The following is a 24,030-nucleotide window of genomic DNA, read 5'->3' as shown; positions in this document are numbered from 1 at the left end:
TAGTCCCCCTGTAGTTTAGGCCCCAGTGGTAATTCCCCCTGTAGTTTAGACCCTGCAGTTATGCCCTCAGTAGTTTAGCCTCCCTGTAGTTTAGCCCTCATGTAGTTTGCACCATGTAGTTTTGCCCACAAGTAGTAATGCCCCCAGTAGTTTAGCCCTCATGTAGTTATCCCCCTGTAGTAATGCCCTTCAGTAGTAATGCCCCCTGTAGTTTGCCCCCAGCAGTTAGCCCCCTGTAGTTATCCCCCAGTAGTAATGTCCCCCAGTGATAATGCCCCCTTTTAGTTTGCCCCTTTGTAGTTAACCCCCAGTAGTAATGCCCCCCAGTAGTAATGCCCGCCAGTAGTTTGCCCCCAGTAGAAGCACCGCTAATACACTGAAACACATTTTTTTAAAACAATACTCACCAAGCCCTGCTCTAGCATCTAACCGCTGCAGTCCTTCCGGCATTTGCTCCTGTGTACTATGGGAGAGACGTAATGATGTTTCTCGCATAGTGCACACTGACAGAGCCGGGAGCCAGAAGCCAAACCGGAGCTCACTAGTGAGCTCCTGCCACCAGATTCCACTGTGGAGAGGGAGCCGGGCACCCGCTGGTAACACAGTCAAAGCGGGCGCCCGCCATCTCCCTGCGGCACCGGGCACACATCGGTTTAGGTGAGCCAGAGGAGGCGGAACTGCGTTCCGTCTCCAAAGGGAACTGACGGAATGCAATTCTGCCCCGTTCTTGCTCACTTTATCCCCTGGCGATGTTACTATTTACCCCCAAGACAGCTGCCAGGTACAAAGGAAGGGGGGGGCTAGGGGGGCTTAAGGAGGTCAGTTTACCCTTTCCCAGCGACTGCCAGTGTCTGCAGCCGCTGGGTGGGGGTCCCTGCTGTGCTGACCGATCAGCAATGATCAGCAGTACGGAAACACTGAGGGGAGGGTACAGGGAGGCATAGGGGCCTTCCAGTCCCTCTGACAGCAGCAGCCGAGGGATGTTTCTCTTCCCTGGCGCTGCTAACACTGTTTTTCTGACTGGTCGCATCCTGTGCGACCAGGTCATGTAAGACACTTGCAGGTATGGTCGCATCTGTTGCAACCATGCCAGGCAAGAGGTTAAAATCTGGTTTTACACCATTAACCCTGAGTCTAGCGCCACCAAGGCTGACTAGTTTGAGGGTGGTTAATGTAATTGGCAGTGGGATCCCATGCAGCATGTCTCCATGCTATGGTGTTATCCCCTTAGCAGGTATAGCGCGGTTTATTTTTAACTAATTCATTTCATTTAACCCTACGTAGCCTGCAGAGATTGTGCAGTGCTTCTCCCAAACTCACATGCCTCAGGCAGGTCCATTGTTCATTTGCCATCATGTTCATATCGGTTTTTGGTCGGTTGTAAATCTGACCTTTAGTAAATCTACAGATCCTGTGCTTCTCTATGTGAAAAAAAATTGATGGTCCGATGTTCAGTCCATTGTGTTCCAAAGTCAGGTTTTTGGTTGGTTTTGCCTTTAGTAAGTGGCTGGTTTTAGTCAGTTTTAAAATGAATGGAAAATCAACACAAAATACAAACTCAAGCGTTAGTAAATAAACACCTAAGAATTTAGCATACAGATGTGTCCTGCTACATTGTCGCTGTGTATACCAGCATTCTGTAATGGGCTATGCATCATGGCATACCACTTTGTGCACATCTCTAGCTGGTTCCGATAGACTTCAGTGGGAGGCAAGCCAATGCGCATGCTGGCTCCCATAGAAGTAAATGCACAGTGGACACCCAGCTATGCCACAAGCAGTGTGCTGCACTGCGATCACTGCAAAAGGACACATCTGTAGGTTCAATTGGGGTCATTCCGAGTAGTTCGCTCGCTAGCAGTTTTTAGAAGCAGTGCTAACGCAATGCCGCCTCCCACTGGGAGTGTATTTTAGCTTAGTAGAAGTGCGAATGAAAGGATCGCACAGCGGCTACAAAATAATTTTGTGCAGTTTCAGAGTAGTTTCAGACCTACTCACTGCTTGCGATGCCTTCAGACTGTTTAGTTCCTGTTTTGACATCACGAACACGCCCTGCGTTCACCCAGCCACGCCTGTGTTTTTTCTGGCACGCCTGCATTTTTACGAACACTACCTGAAAACGGACAGTTGACACCCAGAAACGCCCACTTCATGTCAATCACTCTGCGGTCAGCAGTGTGACTGAAAAGCTTCGCTAGACCATGTGTAAAACTACATAGGCCGTTGTGAAAGTATGTTGCGCGTGCGCATTGCGCCTCATACACATGTGCAGAAGTGCTGTTTTTTTTGCCTCATCGCTGCACAGTGAACGATTGCAGCCAGCGAACAACTCGGAATGACCACCAATATTTGCTATGCCCACTTTATAGTTTAAACTTAATGCTACAAATGGCATATTCTCCAAACAGAAGCACATTAAATGCTGTTAATTCTGTGAAATGTTCCCCTCCTTATAACACCACCATCAATATAATGCCATGTTGGCCTATGGATTAAGCTGGCAATATATATTGTTACATTCAAATATGGTGTCAGCAAATATTTAATAAATGAACATTTGTTAGAATGAGATGTATACTATTTAGAGATGAGCGGGTTCGGTTTCTTTGAATCCGAACCCGCACGAACTTCACTTTTTTTTCCACGGGTCCGAGCGACTCGGATCTTCCCGCCTTGCTCGGTTAACCCGAGCGCGCCCGAACGTCATCATGACGCTGTCGGATTCTCGCGAGACTCGGATTCTATATAAGGAGCCGCGCGTCGCCGCCATTTTCACTCGTGCATTGAGATTGATAGGGAGAGGACGTGTCTGGCGTCCTCTCCATTAGAATAGAGATAGATAGATTAGATAGAGAGAGATTGTGCAGAGTCGCAGACAGAGTTAGTTTACCACAGTCAGTGACCAGTGCAGTTGCTAGTTAACTTTTATTTAATATAATATATCCGTTCACTTCTCTCTGCTATATCCGTTCTCTGCCTGAAAAAAAAAACGATACACAGCACAGTCAGTCACACAGTGTGACTCAGTCTGTGTGCACTCAGCTCAGCCCAGTGTGCTGCACAGTCATCAATGTATAAATTAAAAGCTTATAATTAATTGTGGGGGAGACTGGGGAGCACTGCAGGTTGTTAGCAGGAGCCAGGAGTACAATTATATTAATTAACAGTGCACACTTTTGCTGCAGGAGTGGTGACCAGTGCCTGACCACCAGTATAGTATTGTTGTATACTACTAATATCTCTTTAAATATCAACCAGTCTATATTAGCAGCAGACACAGTACAGTGCGGTAGTTCACGGCTGTGGCTACCTCTGTGTCGGCACACGGCAGGCAGTCCGTCCGACCAGAATTGTATTATTTATTATTATATACCTACCACCTAACCGTGGTTTTTTTTTCATTCTTTATACCGTCATAGTGTCATCCTAATTGTTACGAGTATACTACTATCTCTTTATCAACCAGTGTACAGTGCGGTAGTTCACGGCTGTGGCTACCTCTGTGTCGGCACACGGCAGGCAGTCCGTCCGACCAGAATTGTATTATTTATTATTATATACCTACCACCTAACCGTGGTTTTTTTTTCATTCTTTATACCGTCATAGTGTCATCCTAATTGTTACGAGTATACTACTATCTCTTTATCAACCAGTGTACAGTGCGGTAGTTCACGGCTGTGGCTACCTCTGTGTCGGCACACGGCAGGCAGTCCGTCCGACCAGAATTGTATTATTTATTATTATATACCTACCACCTAACCGTGGTTTTTTTTTCATTCTTTATACCGTCATAGTGTCATCCTAATTGTTACGAGTATACTACTATCTCTTTATCAACCAGTGTACAGTGCGGTAGTTCACGGCTGTGGCTACCTCTGTGTCGGCACACGGCAGGCAGTCCGTCCGACCAGAATTGTATTATTTATTATTATATACCTACCACCTAACCGTGGTTTTTTTTTCATTCTTTATACCGTCATAGTGTCATCCTAATTGTTACGAGTATACTACTATCTCTTTATCAACCAGTGTACAGTGCGGTAGTTCACGGCTGTGGCTACCTCTGTGTCGGCACACGGCAGGCAGTCCGTCCGACCAGAATTGTATTATTTATTATTATATACCTACCACCTAACCGTGGTTTTTTTTTCATTCTTTATACCGTCATAGTGTCATCCTAATTGTTACGAGTATACTACTATCTCTTTATCAACCAGTGTACAGTGCGGTAGTTCACGGCTGTGGCTACCTCTGTGTCGGCACACGGCAGGCAGTCCGTCCGACCAGAATTGTATTATTTATTATTATATACCTACCACCTAACCGTGGTTTTTTTTTCATTCTTTATACCGTCATAGTGTCATCCTAATTGTTACGAGTATACTACTATCTCTTTATCAACCAGTGTACAGTGCGGTAGTTCACGGCTGTGGCTACCTCTGTGTCGGCACACGGCAGGCAGTCCGTCCGACCAGAATTGTATTATTTATTATTATATACCTACCACCTAACCGTGGTTTTTTTTTCATTCTTTATACCGTCATAGTGTCATCCTAATTGTTACGAGTATACTACTATCTCTTTATCAACCAGTGTACAGTGCGGTTTTTTTATACCGTGGTTTTTTTATACCGTGGTTTTTTTATGCCGTGGTTTTTTTATACCGTGGTTTTTTTATACCACCTAACCGTGGCAGTCCGTCCATAATTGTATATATAGTATACTAGTATCCAATCCATCCATCTCCATTGTTTACCTGAGGTGCCTTTTAGTTCTGCCTATAAAATATGGAGAACAAAAAAGTTGAGGTTCCAAAATTAGGGAAAGATCAAGATCCACTTCCACCTCGTGCTGAAGCTGCTGCCACTAGTCATGGCCGAGACGATGAAATGCCAGCAACGTCGTCTGCCAAGGCCGATGCCCAATGTCATAGTACAGAGCATGTCAAATCCAAAACACCAAATATCAGAAAAAAAAAGACTCCAAAACCTAAAATAAAATTGTCGGAGGAGAAGCGTAAACTTGCCAATATGCCATTTACCACACGGAGTGGCAAGGAACGGCTGAGGCCCTGGCCTATGTTCATGGCTAGTGGTTCAGCTTCACATGAGGATGGAAGCACTCAGCCTCTCGCTAGAAAAATGAAACGACTCAAGCTGGCAAAAGCACAGCAAAGAACTGTGCGTTCTTCGAAATCCCAAATCCACAAGGAGAGTCCAATTGTGTCGGTTGCGATGCCTGACCTTCCCAACACTGGATGTGAAGAGCATGCGCCTTCCACCATTTGCACGCCCCCTGCAAGTGCTGGAAGGAGCACCCGCAGTCCAGTTCCTGATAGTGAGATTGAAGATGTCAGTGTTGAAGTCCACCAGGATGCGGAGGATATGGGTGTTGCTGGCGCTGGGGAGGAAATTGACCAGGAGGATTCTGATGGTGAGGTGGTTTGTTTAAGTCAGGCACCCGGGGAGACACCTGTTGTCCGTGGGAGGAATATGGCCGTTGACATGCCAGGAGAAAATACCAAAAAAATCAGCTCTTCGGTGTGGAGGTATTTCACCAGAAATGCGGACAACAGGTGTCAAGCCGTGTGCTCCCTTTGTCAAGCTGTAATAAGTAGGGGTAAGGACGTTAACCACCTCGGAACATCCTCCCTTATACGTCACCTGCAGCGCATTCATAATAAGTCAGTGACAAGTTCAAAAACTTTGGGTGACAGCGGAAGCACTCCACTGACCAGTAAATCCCTTCCTCTTGTAACCAAGCTCACGCAAACCACCCCACCAACTCCCTCAGTGTCAATTTCCTCCTTCCCCAGGAATGCCAATAGTCCTGCAGGCCATGTCACTGGCAATTCTGACGAGTCCTCTCCTGCCTGGGATTCCTCCGATGCATCCTTGCGTGTAACGCCTACTGCTGCTGGCGCTGCTGTTGTTGCTGCTGGGAGTCGATGGTCATCCCAGAGGGGAAGTCGTAAGACCACTTTTACTACTTCCACCAAGCAATTGACTGTCCAACAGTCATTTGCGAGGAAGATTAAATATCACAGCAGTCATCCTACTGCAAAGCGGATAACTGAGGCCTTGACATCCTGGGTGGTGAGAAACGTGGTTCCGGTATCCATCATTACTGCAGAGCCAACTAGAGACTTGTTGGAGGTACTGTGTCCCCGGTACCAAATACCATCTAGGTTCCATTTCTCTAGGGTTGCGATACCGAAAATGTACACAGACCTCAGAAAAAGAGTCACCAGTGTCCTAAAAAATGCAGCTGTACCCAATGTCCACTTAACCACGGACATGTGGACAAGTGGAGCAGGGCAGGGTCAGGACTATATGACTGTGACAGCCCACTGGGTAGATGTATGGACTCCCGCCGCAAGAACAGCAGCGGCGGCACCAGTAGCAGCATCTCGCAAACGCCAACTCGTTCCTAGGCAGGCTACGCTTTGTATCACCGCTTTCCAGAATACGCACACAGCTGAAAACCTCTTACGGCAACTGAGGAAGATCATCGCGGAATGGCTTACCCCAATTGGACTCTCCTGTGGATTTGTGGCATCGGACAACGCCAGCAATATTGTGCGTGCATTACATCTGGGCAAATTCCAGCACGTCCCATGTTTTGCACATACCTTGAATTTGGTGGTGCAGAATTTTTTAAAAAACGACAGGGGCGTGCAAGAGATGCTGGCGGTGGCCAGAAAAATTGCGGGACACTTTCGGCGTACAGGCAGCACGTACAGAAGACTGGAGCACCACCAAAAACGCCTGAACCTGCCCTGCCATCATCTGAAGCAGGAGGTGGTAACGAGGTGGAATTCAACCCTCTATATGCTTCAGAGGTTGGAGGAGCAGCAAAAGGCCATTCAAGCCTATACAACTGACCACGATATAGGAGGTGGAATGCACCTGTCTCAAGCGCAGTGGAGAATGATTTCAACGTTGTGCAAAGTTCTGATGCCCTTTGAACTTGCCACACGTGAAGTCAGTTCAGACACTGCCAGCCTGAGTCAGGTCATTCCCCTCATCAGGCTTTTGCAGAAGAAGCTGGAGACATTGAAGGAGGAGCTAAGACAGAGCGATTCCGCTAGGCATGTGGGACTTGTGGATGGAGCCCTTAATTCGCTTAACAAGGATTCACGGGTGGTCAATCTGTTGAAATCAGAGCACTACATTTTGGCCACCGTGCTCGATCCTAGATTTAAAACCTACCTTGGATCTCTCTTTCCGGCGCACACAAGTCTGCTGGGTTTCAAAGACCTGCTGGTGAGAAAATTGTCAAGTCAAGCGGAACGCGACCTGTCAACATCTCCTCCTTCACATTCTCCCGCAACTGGGGGTGCGAGGAAAAGGCTCAGAATTCCGAGCCCACCCGCTGGCGGTGATGCAGGGCAGTCTGGAGCGACTGCTGATGCTGACATCTGGTCCGGACTGAAGGACCTGACAACCATTACGGACATGTCGTCTACTGTCACTGCATATGATTCTCTCAACATTGATAGAATGGTGGAGGATTATATGAGTGACCGCATCCAAGTAGGCACGTCACACAGTCCGTACTTATACTGGCAGGAAAAAGAGGCAATTTGGAGGCCCTTGCACAAACTGGCTTTATTCTACCTAAGTTGCCCTCCCACAAGTGTGTACTCCGAAAGAGTGTTTAGTGCCGCCGCTCACCTTGTCAGCAATCGGCGTACGAGGTTACATCCAGAAAATGTGGAGAAGATGATGTTCATTAAAATGAATTATAATCAATTCCTCCGCGGAGACATTGACCAGCAGCAATTGCCTCCACAAAGTACACAGGGAGCTGACATGGTGGATTCCAGTGGGGACGAATTGATAATCTGTGAGGAGGGGGATGTACACGGTGATATATCGGAGGATGATGATGAGGTGGACATCTTGCCTCTGTAGAGCCAGTTTGTGCAAGGAGAGATTAATTGCTTCTTTTTGGGTGGGGGTCCAAACCAACCCGTCATTTCAGTCACAGTCGTGTGGCAGACCCTGTCACTGAAATGATGGGTTGGTTAAAGTGTGCATGTCCTGTTTTGTTTATAGTTACAACATAAGGGTGGGTGGGAAGGGCCCAAGGACAATTCCATCTTGCACCTCTTTTTTCTTTTATTTTTCTTTGCGTCATGTGCTGTTTGGGGAGGGTTTTTTGGAAGGGACATCCTGCGTGACACTGCAGTGCCACTCCTAGATGGGCCCGGTGTTTGTGTCGGCCACTAGGGTCGCTTATCTTTCTCACACAGTCAGCTACCTCATTGCGCCTCTTTTTTTCTTTGCGTCATGTGCTGTTTGGGGAGGGTTTTTTGGAAGGGACATCCTGCGTGACACTGCAGTGCCACTCCTAGATGGGCACGGTGTTTGTGTCGGCCACTAGGGTCGCTTATCTTTCTCACACACACAGTCAGCTACCTCATTGTGCCTCTTTTTTTCTTTGCGTCATGTGCTGTTTGGGGAGGGTTTTTTGGAAGGGACATCCTGCGTGACACTGCAGTGCCACTCCTAGATGGGCACGGTGTTTGTGTCGGCCACTAGGGTCGCTTATCTTTCTCACACACACAGTCAGCTACCTCATTGTGCCTCTTTTTTTCTTTGCGTCATGTGCTGTTTGGGGAGGGTTTTTTGGAAGGGACATCCTGCGTGACACTGCAGTGCCACTCCTAGATGGGCCCGGTGTTTGTGTCGGCCACTAGGGTCGCTTATCTTTCTCACACAGTCAGCTACCTCATTGCGCCTCTTTTTTTCTTTGCGTCATGTGCTGTTTGGGGAGGGTTTTTTGGAAGGGACATCCTGCGTGACACTGCAGTGCCACTCCTAGATGGGCCCGGTGTTTGTGTCGGCCACTAGGGTCGCTTATCTTTCTCACACACACAGTCAGCTACCTCATTGTGCCTCTTTTTTTCTTTGCGTCATGTGCTGTTTGGGGAGGGTTTTTTGGAAGGGACATCCTGCGTGACACTGCAGTGCCACTCCTAGATGGGCACGGTGTTTGTGTCGGCCACTAGGGTCGCTTATCTTTCTCACACACACAGTCAGCTACCTCATTGTGCCTCTTTTTTTCTTTGCGTCATGTGCTGTTTGGGGAGGGTTTTTTGGAAGGGACATCCTGCGTGACACTGCAGTGCCACTCCTAGATGGGCCCGGTGTTTGTGTCGGCCACTAGGGTCGCTTATCTTTCTCACACAGTCAGCTACCTCATTGCGCCTCTTTTTTTCTTTGCGTCATGTGCTGTTTGGGGAGGGTTTTTTGGAAGGGACATCCTGCGTGACACTGCAGTGCCACTCCTAGATGGGCCCGGTGTTTGTGTCGGCCACTAGGGTCGCTTATCTTTCTCACACACACAGTCAGCTACCTCATTGTGCCTCTTTTTTTCTTTGCGTCATGTGCTGTTTGGGGAGGGTTTTTTGGAAGGGACATCCTGCGTGACACTGCAGTGCCACTCCTAGATGGGCACGGTGTTTGTGTCGGCCACTAGGGTCGCTTATCTTTCTCACACACACAGTCAGCTACCTCATTGTGCCTCTTTTTTTCTTTGCGTCATGTGCTGTTTGGGGAGGGTTTTTTGGAAGGGACATCCTGCGTGACACTGCAGTGCCACTCCTAGATGGGCCCGGTGTTTGTGTCGGCCACTAGGGTCGCTTATCTTTCTCACACAGTCAGCTACCTCATTGCGCCTCTTTTTTTCTTTGCGTCATGTGCTGTTTGGGGAGGGTTTTTTGGAAGGGACATCCTGCGTGACACTGCAGTGCCACTCCTAGATGGGCCCGGTGTTTGTGTCGGCCACTAGGGTCGCTTATCTTTCTCACACAGCGACCTCGGTGCAAATTTTAGGACTAAAAATAATATTGTGAGGTGTGAGGTGTTCAGAATAGGCTGAAAATGAGTGGAAATTATGTTTTTTGAGGTTAATAATACTTTGGGATTAAAATTACCCCCAAATTCTATGATTTAAGCTGTTTTTTAGTGTTTTTTGAAAAAAACACCCGAATCCAAAACACACCCGAATCCGACAAAAAAAATTCGGTGAGGTTTTGCCAAAACGCGGTCGAACCCAAAACACGGCCGCGGAACCGAACCCAAAACCAAAACACAAAACCCGAAAAATTTCCGGCGCTCATCTCTAATACTATTACTGTTCTTGGTACAGTACATTGATGAGCCCATGACAACCATTTTAATTCATAATTGAAGATTCCTAAGTAACAACAGCCTGGTCTACCCAAATCAAGGGCCAATTGTTTGTTCTTGCTTTTATTTGTCACCTCTTCCCTGCCTGGGCATTGCTGTGGCTACTCTGATTATAATTCACGGAACTGAACAATAATGCAATGTACATTAGCATTTCTGTACAAACTGAACCTAACAAATATATCTCTAAGAATGATGATGATTATACATGTCAGCAGGAATGAATACTTTGGGGGTAATTCTGAGTTGATCGCAGCAGCAAGTTTGTTAGCTATTGGGCAAAACCATGTGCACTGCAGGGGGAGCAGATATAAAATTTGCAGAGAGAGATAGATTTGGGTGGGTTATTTTGTTTCTGTGCAGGGTAAATACTGGCTGCTTTATTTTTACACTGCAATTTAGATTTCACTTTGAATACACCACACCCAAATCTAACTCTCTCTGCACATGTTATATCTGCCCCCCTGCAGTGCACATGGTTTTGCCCAACTGCTAACAAACTTGCTGCTGCGATCAACTCAGAATTAGGCCCTTTGTTCTCGCCTTTACTTTGCAAATTATACATGACTATAACAATTATACTAAAAAGAAATAAATGTTCATCACAATTTTTCTTTGGAATTAAACTGTATTTCAGTATATACTAAGATGTAAAGAGCAAATAATAAATCTACATCTTAACAAGAAAGAGTCATTCAAGTTGATTAATGTAAAAAGGAAGAAAATTGGTGTATATAAGCTGAATACATTATATATATAGTGAGTGTATCTATAAATGTTGGTTGTTTTGCACTATATTGTTATCCTGATGAAGGGGTTAAATACCCCAAAACATTGATCTGTTGCTGCAGTTTTTGCACTAAAGTCACTTTGCAGTTTAAGCCTCTGAGTGCCGCCTCATTCTTTGCTGCATGGATATGGGGTTAACACCCTAGTGGAGGGCACCAGAGCAAGCTAGCCCAAGGGGGCAGACCGAGTGCTGGCGATTGGTGTGTATATATATATATATTTATTTGTGTCAGTTTGGTGCCCCCATAACATGAAGTATTTATATTGGAAGATGCAGCACTCATAGCATTCACACTGTACACAATAAATCCAACACGGACTTTACAAAAGTCTGTGTTGGACTCATTGTGTACAGTGTGAATGCTACTAGTGCCGCATCTTCCAATATATATATATATATATATACATGGCATATTTGAATCAGCACTTACCCTTGCTGGATGTATAATAGCTCCGGTGCCATCAGGAAAAATTGGTAGATGAAGAGTCAGGCAAGCAGCGGAACTTGGAGACGTAGTGAAAACAACAATGGTGTAATTTATTGCATAACTGCAATTCAATGTTTCAGGACTGGGCAGTCCCTTTGTCAAGGTTATACAGTGTAAAGACAAGTGCTGGTGACAAACCTTTTATGTGGAATAAGAACCGCCAGCGGGAAGGAGCCGGGGTGGCCGGGAGCGTGAACCGCTTCCGGTCCGGCTGTTGTATGTGACGTCAGCACGTATGGGCGCCAGGTTGCCATGGCGCTCGACACTCTCCTGCAGTCAGAGGACAGGTGGGTGCCACCCACATGGCATGCCCGGTCATCATGACAGCTAGGGAAACAAGTCACCGAGCGCCGGACATCCCAAACATACACTGGCATGTAAACAAATTTAGAATACAGCAAACAATCAAAATGCAGATTATATTATAATATTACATTAATGTATTATTCAATAATTGTGGCATCCGCACATAAATACCACAGGATGAAGCTAGAGGTGGAGTTAGCCACCCATAATGTATAAAGAACAATAAATAATTGTATCAAACTGTAATATATTAGACTACAGTGAAATAAGTCTTAAACTCAGTTATAAAAAATATACAAGCCCTATTAATGGTTACCAAAAAACTATATTAATACAGGACCACATGTCCGTCATAAATCGTCCTGATATTGAATAGAGTAAAGGTCCGCCAACTATATAGTGAATGTGGTGCCAGTGTGCATAAGAGCATGCTTGACATGGATCCTATAAGGCCAGATGGCATCAACGTTTGCCACACCTAATGTGTGATGCAAATATCTATCATTAAGCAGGATACTAGAAAACTCTCCACTGGATTTTGTCATTCAAGCCATTGGGTTTTATGGTGTTTAACAGGAACATCCACCGTGGCAAGACCTGTAACTATATGAATACTGGCCCTTCTTTTTCATCCAGCAGTAGCAAAAGTCTTTTCAAGATTAGACATGTGCTCACGTGTACCACCACTCATATTGTATATTTAAGGACGTGTCCTTGTCACCTCCAATATGTCGACAAAACAATTTGCAATGCCAGGTAATGCCTTGCCATGCATAGATCTGCTGTCAAGTACGCTTTAATGGGTACATTTTCAGACCTGCAAGTGGCAAGGCATTATGCAGAGAAAAGCTATTCTTTCAATGATCTATGGTTCCAAATACTAGATCACGTCCACAATTCACTCAGGGAGGGCGATCGAGCCAGTAAACTGCTCCAAATGGAAACACGGTGGATGTTCCTGTTAAACACCATGAAACCCAGTGGCTTGACTGACAAAATCCAGTGAAGCGTTTTCTACTATCCTGCTTAATGATAGATTCTTGCATCACACATTAGGTGTGGCAAACTTTGATGCCATCTGGCCTTATAGGATCCATGTCAGGCATTCTCTTATGCCCACTGGCACCACATTCACTGTATATTTGGCGGACATTAACTCTATTCAGTATCAGGAAGGTTTATGACGGACATGTGGTCCTGTATTAAAATCGGTTTTTGGTAGCCATTAATAGGTAGAGATGTGCGGCGGGCACTTTACGTGTTTTGTGTTTTGGTTCTAATTCCCAGCTTGTGTTTTTGGTTTTGGCTTGGTTTTGCCAAAACCACCATTTCGTGTTTTGGTTTTGGATCTGGATGATTTTGAAAAAAAAACATAAAAACAGCTACATTTATAGAATTTGGGGGTAATTTTGATCCTACGGTATTATTAACCTCAATAACATTCATTTCCACTTATTTCCAGTCTATTCTGAACACCTCACACCTCACAATATTGTTTTTAGGACAAAAGGTTGCACTGAGGTGGCTGTATGAATAGCTAAGTGGCACAAACACCTGGCCCATCTAGGAGTGGCACTACAATGTCAGACAGGATGGCAGATATAAAAAATAGGCCCCAAACAGCACATGATGCAATGAAGAAAAAGAAGTGCACTGAGGTTGCTGTATGACTAAGCTAAGCGACACAAACACCTGGCCCATCTAGTAGTGGCACTGCAGTGGCTTAATGTCTAAATTGGCCCACAATTTTTAAGTCCAATGACAGCATCTCTAGCATGCCCCTGTCATTTTAAAAAAAATTCTGCAATAGGTAGACTTATATGGCAGTACCTCTGGGCTAATACAGCAGTACCCCTGGGCTTATACGGCAGTGTCAGACAGGATGGCATTTAAAAAAACCATGCCCCAAACAGCACATGAAGCAAAGATGAAAAAGAGGTGCACCAACATTGCTGTATGACTAAGCTAAGTGACACAAGTTTGCGGCACAAACACCTGGCCCATCTGGAAGTTGCACTGCAGTGTCAGACAGGAGGGTAGATATAAAAAAAGGCCAGAAACAGCACATCATGCAAAGATGAAAAAGAGGTGCAATGAGGTCACTGAATGACTAAGCTAAGCAACACAAACAATTGGCCCATCTAGGAGAGGCACTGCAGTGTCAGATATAAAAAAAGGCCCCAAACAGCACATCATGCAAAGATGAAAAAGAGGTGCAATGAGGTAGCTGTATGACTAAGCTTAGAGACACAAGTGTGCGGAACAAATTACCTGGCCCATCTAGGGTTTGCACTGCAGTCCCACTGCACTAATGGCGAATACCGTACGCACGTCTAACACCAGCATAGTTGTCATAGCCTCAGTAATCCGCTTTGACACAGGGTATGTATATATATATATATATATATATATATATATATACATACTCGGCAGTATCACTGGACTGGACTTATACACCAGTACCACTGTAATTATAAAGCAGGATCACTGGAATTATATGGCAGGATCACTGGATTTATATGGCAGGATCACTGGAATTATACGCCAGTACTACTGTAATTATACAGCAGGATCACTGGAATTATATGGCAGGATTACCAGAATTATACAGCAGGATCACTGGAATTATACGGAAGGATTACCGGAAATATACATCAGGACCACTGCAATTATACGGCAGGAATACTGGAATTATATGACAGGATCCCTGGAATTATACGTCATGATCCCTTGAATTATATGGCAGGATCACTGTAATTATACGTCAGTGCCACTGTAATTATACGGCAGGATCACTGTAATTATACGGCCGGATTACTGAAATTATACGGCAGGATTACTGGAATTATATGTCAGGATTATTGTAATTATGCGACAGGATCACTGTAATTATACGGCAGGATAACTGGAATTATACTGCAGAATCATTGGAATTATGCGGCAGGATCACTGGATTTATACGGCAGGATCACTGTAATTATTAGTGATGTGCACCGGAAATGTTTCAGGTTTTGTGTTTTGGTTTTGGAATCGGTTCCACGGCCGTGTTTTGGATTCGGACGCGTTTTGGCAAAACCTCCCTGAAAATTGTATGTCGGATTCGGGTGTGTTTTGGATTTGGGTGTTTTTTTTTCAAAAAACCCTCAAAAACAGCTTAAATCATAGAATTTGGGGGTAATTTTGATCCTATAGTATTATTAACCTCAATAACCATAATTTCCACTCATTTCCAGTCTATTCTGAATACCTCACACCTCACAATATTATTTTTAGTCCTAAAATTCGCACCGAGGTCGCTGGATGGCTAAGCTAAGCGACCCAAGTGGCCGACACAAACACCTGGCCCATCTAGGAGTGGCACTGCAGTGTCAGACAGGATGGCAGATTTAAAAAATAGTCCCCAAACAGCACATGATGCAAAGAAAAAAAGAGGTGCAATGAGGTAGCTGTGTGATTAAACTAAGCGACCCAAGTGACTGACACAAACACCTGACCCATCCAGTAGTGGCACTGCAGTGTCAGACATGATGGCAGATTTAAAAAATAGTCCCCAAACAGCACATGATGCAAAGAAAAAAAGAGGTGCAATGAGGTAGCTGTGTGACTAAGCTAAGCGACCCAAGTGGGCGACACAAACACCTGACCCATCTAGGAGTGGCACTGCAGTGTCAGACAGGATGGCAGATTTAAAAAATAGTCCCCAAACAGCACATGATGCAAAGAAAAAGAGGTGCAATGAGGTAGCTGTGTGACTAAACTAAGCGACCCAAGTGGCCGACACAAACACCTGGCCCATCTAGTAGTGGCACTGCAATGTCAGACAGGATGGCAGATTTAAAAAATAGTCCCCAAACAGCACATGATGCAAAGAAAAAAAGAGGTGCAATGAGGTAGCTGTGTGACTAAACTAAGCGACCCAAGTGACGGACACAAACACCTGGCCCATCCAGTAGTGGCACTGCAGTGTCAGACAGGATGGCAGATTTAAAAAATAGTCCCCAAACAGCACATGATGCAAAGAAAAAAAGAGGTGCAATGAGGTAGCTGTGTGACTAAACTAAGCAACCCAAGAAGCCGACACAAACACCTGGCCCATCCAGGAGTGGCACTGCAGTGTCAGACAGGATGGCAGATTTAAAAAATAGTCCCCAAACAGCACATGATGCAAAGAAAAAAAGAGGTGCAATGAGGTAGCTGTGTGACTAAGCTAAGCGACCCAAGTGGCCGACACAAACACCTGGCCCATCTAGGAGTGGCACTGCAGTGTCAGACAGGATGGCAGATTTAAAAAATAGTCCCCAAACAGCACATGATGCAAAGAAAAAAAGAGATGCAATGAGGTAGCTGTGTGAGTAAGCTAAGTGACCCAAGTGGCCAACACAAACACCTGGCCAATCTAGGAGTGGCACTGCAGTGTCATACAGGATGGCAGATTTAAAAAATAGTCCCCAAACAGCACATGATGCAAAGAAAAAAAGAGGTGCAATGAGGTAGCTGTGTGGCTAAGCTTAGCGACCCAAGTGGCCGACACAAACACCTGGCCCATCTAGGAGTGGCACTGCAGTTTTCTAGCGAGAGGATTAGTGCTTCCATCCTCATGTGATTCTGAACCAGTAGCCATGAACATAGGCCAGGGCTTCAGCCGTTCCTTCCCACTCCGTGTCGTAAATGGCATATTGGCAAGTTTACGCTTCTCATCAGACGCTTTTAATTTAGATTTTTGGGTAATTTTACTGAACTTTTGTGGTATACTTGACGACACAGAGGTAGAGCAGTGGACTACTGTACCGTATTGCTATATATATATTGGTGGTCACAGCAACATTCTGCACTGTCCCCTCCTACTATATACTGCGCACAACTAAAATGCAGCACAGGTATGGATGCATAGTATACTTGACAACACAGAGGTAGAGCAGTAACCTACTGTACCGTACTGCTATATATTATATACTGGTGGTCAGCAAAATTCTGCACTGTCCTCCTACTATATATACTGCGCACAACTAAAATGCAGCACAGGTATGAATGGATAGTATACATGATCACACAGAGGTAGGTAGAGCAGTGGACTTCTGTACCCTACTGCTATATATTATATACTGGTGGTCAGCAAAATTCTGCACTGTCCTCCTACTATATATACTGCGCACAACTAAAATGCACCACAGGTATGGATAGATAGTATACTTGATGACACAGAGGTAGGTAGAGCAGTTGACTACTGTACCGTACTGCTATATATTATATACTGGTGGTCAGCAAAATTCTGCACTGTCCTCCTACTATATATACTGCGCACAACTAAAATACACCACAGGTATGGATGGATAGTATACTTGACGACACAGAGCTAGGTAGAGCAGTGGACTACTGTGCCGTACTGCTATATATTATATACTGGTGGTCAGCAAAATTCTGCACTGTCCTCCTACTATATATACTGCGCACAACTAAAATGCACCACAGGTATGGATGGATAGTATACTTGATGACACAGAGGTAGGTAGAGCAGTGACCTACTGTACCGTACTGCTATATATTATATACTGGTCGTCAGCAAAATTCTGCACTGTCCTCCTACTATATATACTGCGCACAACTAAAATGCACCACAGGTATGGATGGATAGTATACTTGATGACACAGAGGTAGGTAGAGCAGTGGACTACTGTACCGTACTGCTATATAATACTGGTGGTCACTGGTCAGCAAAATTCTGCACTATCCTCCTACTATATACTACAATGCAGCACAGATATGGATCGTTTTTCAGGCAGAGAACGTAGATATTTTCAGCACACTGAGCACAGATATTTGCAAGCACACTGAGCACAGATATTTGCAGCACACTGTGCACAGATATTTGCAGCACACTGAACACAGAAACTGAGGGAACGCTGCACGTCCTCTCCCTATCATCTCCAATGCACGAGTGAAAATGGCGGTGACGCGCGGCTCCTTATATAGAATACGAATCTCGTGAAAATCCGACAGCAGGATGATGACGTTCGGGCGCGCTCGGGTTAACCGAGCAAGGCGGGAGGATCCGAGTCTGCCTCAGAAACATGTAAAATGGGTGAAGTTCGGGGGGGTTCGGATTCTGACGAACCGAACCCGCTCATCACTAGTAATTATATGCCAGTACCACTGTAATTATACGGCAGGATTACTGGAATTATACATCAGGATCACTGGAATTATATGGCAGGAACATTGTAATTTTACGGCAGGATTACTGGAATTATACGTCAGGATCACTGGATTTATACGGCAGTACCGCTGGACATATACAGCAGTACCGCTGGACATATACGGCAGGATCACTGGACATATTCTGCAGTACCACTAGACATATACGGCAGTACCACTGGACATATATGGCAGAACAGGAACACCACCACTGGACTGATGCAGGACAACACAGCACCACTGCAATGGACTGGATTTATACAGCAGCACTGGACATATGGCAGCAGAGGACACCACTGTGACTGGTCACTGGACTGACTGATGCACAGTACACTGCCTCTGGTTTTATGCAGGACAACACAGCAACACTGTAAGGGACTTATTATACAACAGCACTGAACATATGGCAGCAGAGGACACCACCACTGTGACTGGACTGATGCAGCACTATACAGCACCACTGAACTGATGCAGCACAACACAGCACCCTACACAGCAGCACTGGACATATGGAAGCAGAGTACACCACTGTGACTGGTCACTGGACTGAGTGATGCACAGGACACTACCACTGGTCTGATGCAGGACAACACAGCAACACTGTAAGGGACTTATTATGCAGCATCACTGGACATATGGCAGCAGAGGACACCACCACTGTGACTGGACTGATGCAGCACAATACACCACTACTGAACTGATGCAGCACAATACAGCACCCTATACAGCAGCACTGGACATATGGCAGCAGAGGACACAACCACTGTGACTGGACAGATACAGCACAAGACTCAGACACTGAGGACACTGAGAGAACGAAGACACGTCCTACACTCTCCTTGGCGGAGTGATAATTGTGGCGACGCCTGGCTTCTTATATGGAAGCCAAACCCTGTGAGAATCCGACAGTGGGATGATGACGTTTTGCCTCGTTCTGACTTCCAAGTCAGGCGGGAAAACCAGAGACTGACTCAGATCTGGGCTCGTGACGTGAAGTCTGGTAGGGTTTGGATCTCTGAGAACCGAACCCTCTCATCTCTATTAATAGGGCTTGTATATTTTTTATATCTGAGTTTGAGACTTGTTTCACTGTGGTCTAATATATTACAGTTTGATACAATTATTTATTGTTCTTTATCCATTATGGGTGGCTAACTCCACCTCTAGCTTCATTCTGTGGTATTTATGTGCGGATGTCACAATTATTGAGTAATACATTAATAAAATCTTAGAATATAAGCTGCATTTTGATTGTTTGCTGTATTTTAACTTTGTTTACATGCCAGTGTATGTTTGGGATGTCCGGTGCCTGTTGGCTTGTTTCCCTAGCTGTCAAGATGACCTGGCACTCCATGTGGGTGGCACCTGCCTTTCCCTGTGTTTGCTGGAGAGTCTTGGGCGCAATGGCAAACTGACGCACATATGCGCTGACGTCATATACACCAGCTGGACCAGAAGCAGCTCATGCTTCTGGCCACCCCGGCTCCTTCCCGCTGGCGGTTCTTATTCCACATAAAAGGCTTGTCACCAGCACTTGTCTTTATACTGTATCACCTTGACAAAGGGACTGCCCGGTCCTGAAACGTTGGATTGCAGTTATGCAATAAATTACACCACTGTTGTTTTCACTACGTCTCCAAGTGCCGCTGCTTGTCTGACTCTTCATCTATATATATATATATATATATATATATATATATATCCTCCAAAATGACCCACCGTAAACAAATAGCCGCTCACGGTGCCTTCCTCGTAGAGGCAATCTTCTAAGATATACACGATGCAATGAGGCAGCACTCAGGAGACTTCTTAATGGTGCTGTTTAATGCTGTGTCACAGCATTAAACAGCACCATTAAGAAGTCTCCTGAGTGCCGCCTCATTGCATCGTGTATATATATATATATATATATATATATATATATTTATTCATAGAGGCCGCACTTGGATGGATACAAACACTGCATTGTGGATCAACGTTTCAAAGTTTATTTACTTTGTCATCCTGATCATTAGGATGATAAAGTAAATGAACTTTGAAATGTTTATCCACAATCCTGCTTGCTGCTGTATTTGTATCCATCAGAGCGCCAGCTTTACTTATGTATATATCGGACCCCTGTCTGGGGTAGCCTAGGAGGGCAGTGGACCTCATTGTGTTATTATTGGACTGCTGCTATCCTGGACTGCAAATTATATATATATATATATATATAGAGAGAGAGAGAGAGAGAGAGAGAGAGAGAGAGAGAGAGAGAGAAAGAGATTCCTGATACCGGCACTTACTTGCTCATGATGGATGTACTGCGCTGGGGACCTTCCAATCTTGCTGCCCACAGACAGTGCATCAAATAGTATTTCCAAGGCAGCACTCCGAAATAAAGATGTTAAACACTTTGCTATTTAGCAACGTTTCAGCGCTTTATTGCACTTTTGTCAAGCATGACACTAGAATAGCACACACAGGCTTAGGCCTGGTCACACAGTCATATAACTGAAAAAATAAACAAACAAACACAAAAAGTCCTAGCACTCCCCATGCTCAATCATCAGCCTGCCATGAACAGCCAATGTCATCAGTCCCCGACACGATCAAACTGCATCCTACTCACTGGCCCCTAACGGACATCAGTGCAAAGAACTCTGGGTGATGAACTCTTCCTGTTCCTAGTGATGAGTTCCTGATGGATCTGGGTAGTCCACAAAATTCAGACTTCCAAATCCCTACTGCAGATGCAGAATGTGCAGGTCTTGTTTTTCACTCTCTTAAAGGGAGCTGGTCCCGCAGAAATGTGGGCAATCATGCCCATAAAGTTGCTGTGAGTTTTAGACCAGGTAACATGCCTAAAGTTTAACTTTAATGTAAGAGCTATTTTTATGGTAATTATTTTGAGCAATAGAGTAGGACCTGTAGTATTGTGGGGTCCCTTGCTGGGGGCTGCTGGCTTAAATGCATTGATCAATTCATGAACTAAAACTCCACTATTTATTTTCGTTAGTTAATACAGTGAGTGCAGAGCCCCTTTGATTTATATATATGCACTGTCTGCAGCTGTATTTCATACGGACTGGCCACCCATATGGAAAACAGCTGAAAATGTTGCTGCCAAACTCACTGCCACCTGACTGGATACATGCTAGAGGTTCTACTGGACCTCTAGTAATGAACATGATGCATGAGCTCACAGCACTACCCGGAAGTGTCGGGACCATGCTCACCTGCCAATGGCTGGGAAAAAGAAGAGAGGAGATGGTGGTACTAACCCCTGACAACAAACTTGGAGAAGGGGTTGGGGAAATGGTGGCACCAACCCTTGACAATGAGTTTTGAGACTTAGGGAGGATGTGGGCACCAACACCTGATAACAAGTTTAAAAGTAAGTAGCCTTACTGTGTGTTATAATGTCTAAGGGGCATTACTGTGAAAGGCATAATTGCTTAATATGGTGTTCGGGGCATAACTTTGGTGGGGCATAATTTGTAAGGGGGTGTCAAGGGCATAACTGGGGTGTAAGGTAGATTTTCTCTGCAAAACCATGCCCCCTTTATCAAACCTAAGCCCCCACTTTTTTTTACACACGCACCAAATATTTTTTTTTTTTCAAAATGTCATGGGGGGGGGGGGGGGGCACATTTTTTACTGTCCACACTGGGAGCCAAATTATCTGCAAACAGGCCTGCATGTGGCAAACACAGTATGCTCATTTAACAGTGTGCATTACCGACATATAATTTAATTACATGCCTTATTTACAGAACCAAAGGGTAAGAACTGTAAATGAAATGATACTGGTCATACATACTAGTTATAATCGTCTATCTGCAGGGGGCCCACTGTCCCCTGCAGCCTTTCCTACTGTCCCCTGTACCCTGCAGTCACTCCCACTCTCTCCTGCAGCCTATCCCACTGTTACACTGTCCCATGCAGTCTCTGCACTGTCCCATGCAGTATCTCCCACTGTCCCCTGCAGCCTCTCCTAATATCCCCTTGTACCCTGCTGTCTCTCCCATTGTCCCCTTGCAATCTCTCCCACTGTCCCCTGTAGCATCTTCCACTGTCCTCCTGTCACCTGCAGTCTCTCACACTGTTCCCCCTGTCCCCTGCAGTCTCTCCCACTGTCCTCTGTAGCCTCTTCGGTCACCTGCAGTCTCTCCCACTGTTCCCTTTGTCCCTGCAGTCTCTCCCACTGTCCTCTGTAGCCTCTTCCACTGTCCTCCTGTCACCAGTAGTCTCTCCCATTGTCCCTGTGTCCCTTTCAGTCTCTCCATCTGACCCCTGCAGCATTTTACACTATCTCTCACTGGAGAGGCATATATTAAGCATCACCAGTATGTACGTAGAAATGCACAAAGGATATCTCTCCCAAGTTGTCCTTCGCGATAGAGGGACTTCCATGTTTAGGACCCATGAGTCCCTCTGCATATGCAGCAAATCACAGAGGTACTACCAATCCCCTGCAGTCTTTCCCACTTCCTTCCTTTCCCTGCAGTTTCTCCCAATGTCCCCCTGTCCCCTGCAGCATCTCGCACTGTCCTCCTGTTGTCTCTCCCACTGACCCCTGCAGCCTCCACCACAGTCCCCTTGTTCCCTGCAGTCTCTCACACTGACCCCCTGTCCATTGCAGTCTCTCCCCGTGTCCCCTGCATCCTCTTCGACTGTCCCAGTTCCCTGTAGGCTCTCCCACTGTCCCTCTGTCCATTCAAGTCTCTCCCACTTTCCCCTGCAGCCTCTCCTACTGTCCCCCTGTCCCCTGCTGCCTCTCCCACTGTTCCACTGTCCCATGCAGTCACTCCAACTGTCCCCTGTAATCTCTCCCACTGTCCCCTGCTGCCTCTCCCACTGTCCTTCTGTCCCCTGTAGTCTCTCCTACTGTTCCACCTGTCCCGTGTAGTCTCTCCCACTGTCCCATTGTCCCCCTGTGTCTCTCTCACTGTCCCCTGCAGCCTCTCCCACTGTCCTCCTGCACTCTGCAGTTTTTCCCACTCTACCACCTGTCCTCTGTAGTCTTTCCCAATGTCTCCCCCTGTCACCTGCAGTGTCACCCACTGTGCCCTGCGATCTCATCCACTGTCACCTACAGCCTCCCCCACTTTCCTCCTGTCACCTGCTATCTCTACCACCTTCTGCTGCAGCATTTTCCACTATCCCCATGTAGTGTCTCCCACTGTCCCTTGCAGCATCTTCCACTGTACTCCTGTACCCTGCAGTCTCTCCCACTGTCCTCCTGTCACCTGCAGTGTCCCCCACTGTCCCCTGCAGTCTCACCCACTGTCACCTACAGCCTCTCCCACTGTCATCCTGTCACCTGTAGTCTTTTCCACTGTCTGCCCTGCAGCCTCTCCCACTGTCATCCTGTCACCCTGTAGCTTCTCTCTCTGTCCCTTGCAGTCTCTCCAACTGTCTTATTTTGTCCCTGTAGTGTCCATCACTGTCCTTTTCCCCTTCAGTAACTCTTACTTTCCCTTATCCCCTGCAGTCCCTACGTTAACTATCTCCTTTTTCACTGTGCCATGGGTCATTGCGGCGGGAGGTGCTGGGATGGATGCGACTGGATCCCTCCTAGGGGTAAAACAAAGAGAAGCCCATAGGCTTCTATTGGGTAACTCCACATAAAGATGTCATTACCCACACAGTCAAAGCTCCAGAATGTATCGCATTCCGGAGCTCTGTACTTATGGGAATGTGGATAAAATCTGAATATGTCAGTTTTTGGATTTCTGGCAGTATTTTCCTTTTAGTACACCCCATCCTGGGGGAGATGTATGTAGAGGTGGTACAAGTGAAATGCGCCATAACCAGAACTACTTGACACTTACAATGAGCCTCAGCATACAGCATATGTGTTATGTTCTCTGTGCTCAGAACGTGAGGTACTGAGTGGGTTAGTCCAGAGCACAGGAATATGATGCTGTAGTGGTAGCAAAGTTCAGCAGCAACCCCTAGGAACCTAACTCCGTTGTTCCACCCGCATTGTCGGTCTACGCCTGCGAGACTATGGTTTCTTGGGCCCACGGCAGCCGCGTTTGAAGGGCGGATTATGTCTGCCCAACTCCGA

The sequence above is a fragment of the Pseudophryne corroboree genome, chromosome 3 (assembly GCF_028390025.1).
Source record: "Pseudophryne corroboree isolate aPseCor3 chromosome 3, aPseCor3.hap2, whole genome shotgun sequence".
Taxonomy (NCBI): Eukaryota; Metazoa; Chordata; class Amphibia; order Anura; family Myobatrachidae; genus Pseudophryne; species Pseudophryne corroboree.
Note: the sequence above shows the minus strand (reverse complement) of the source record.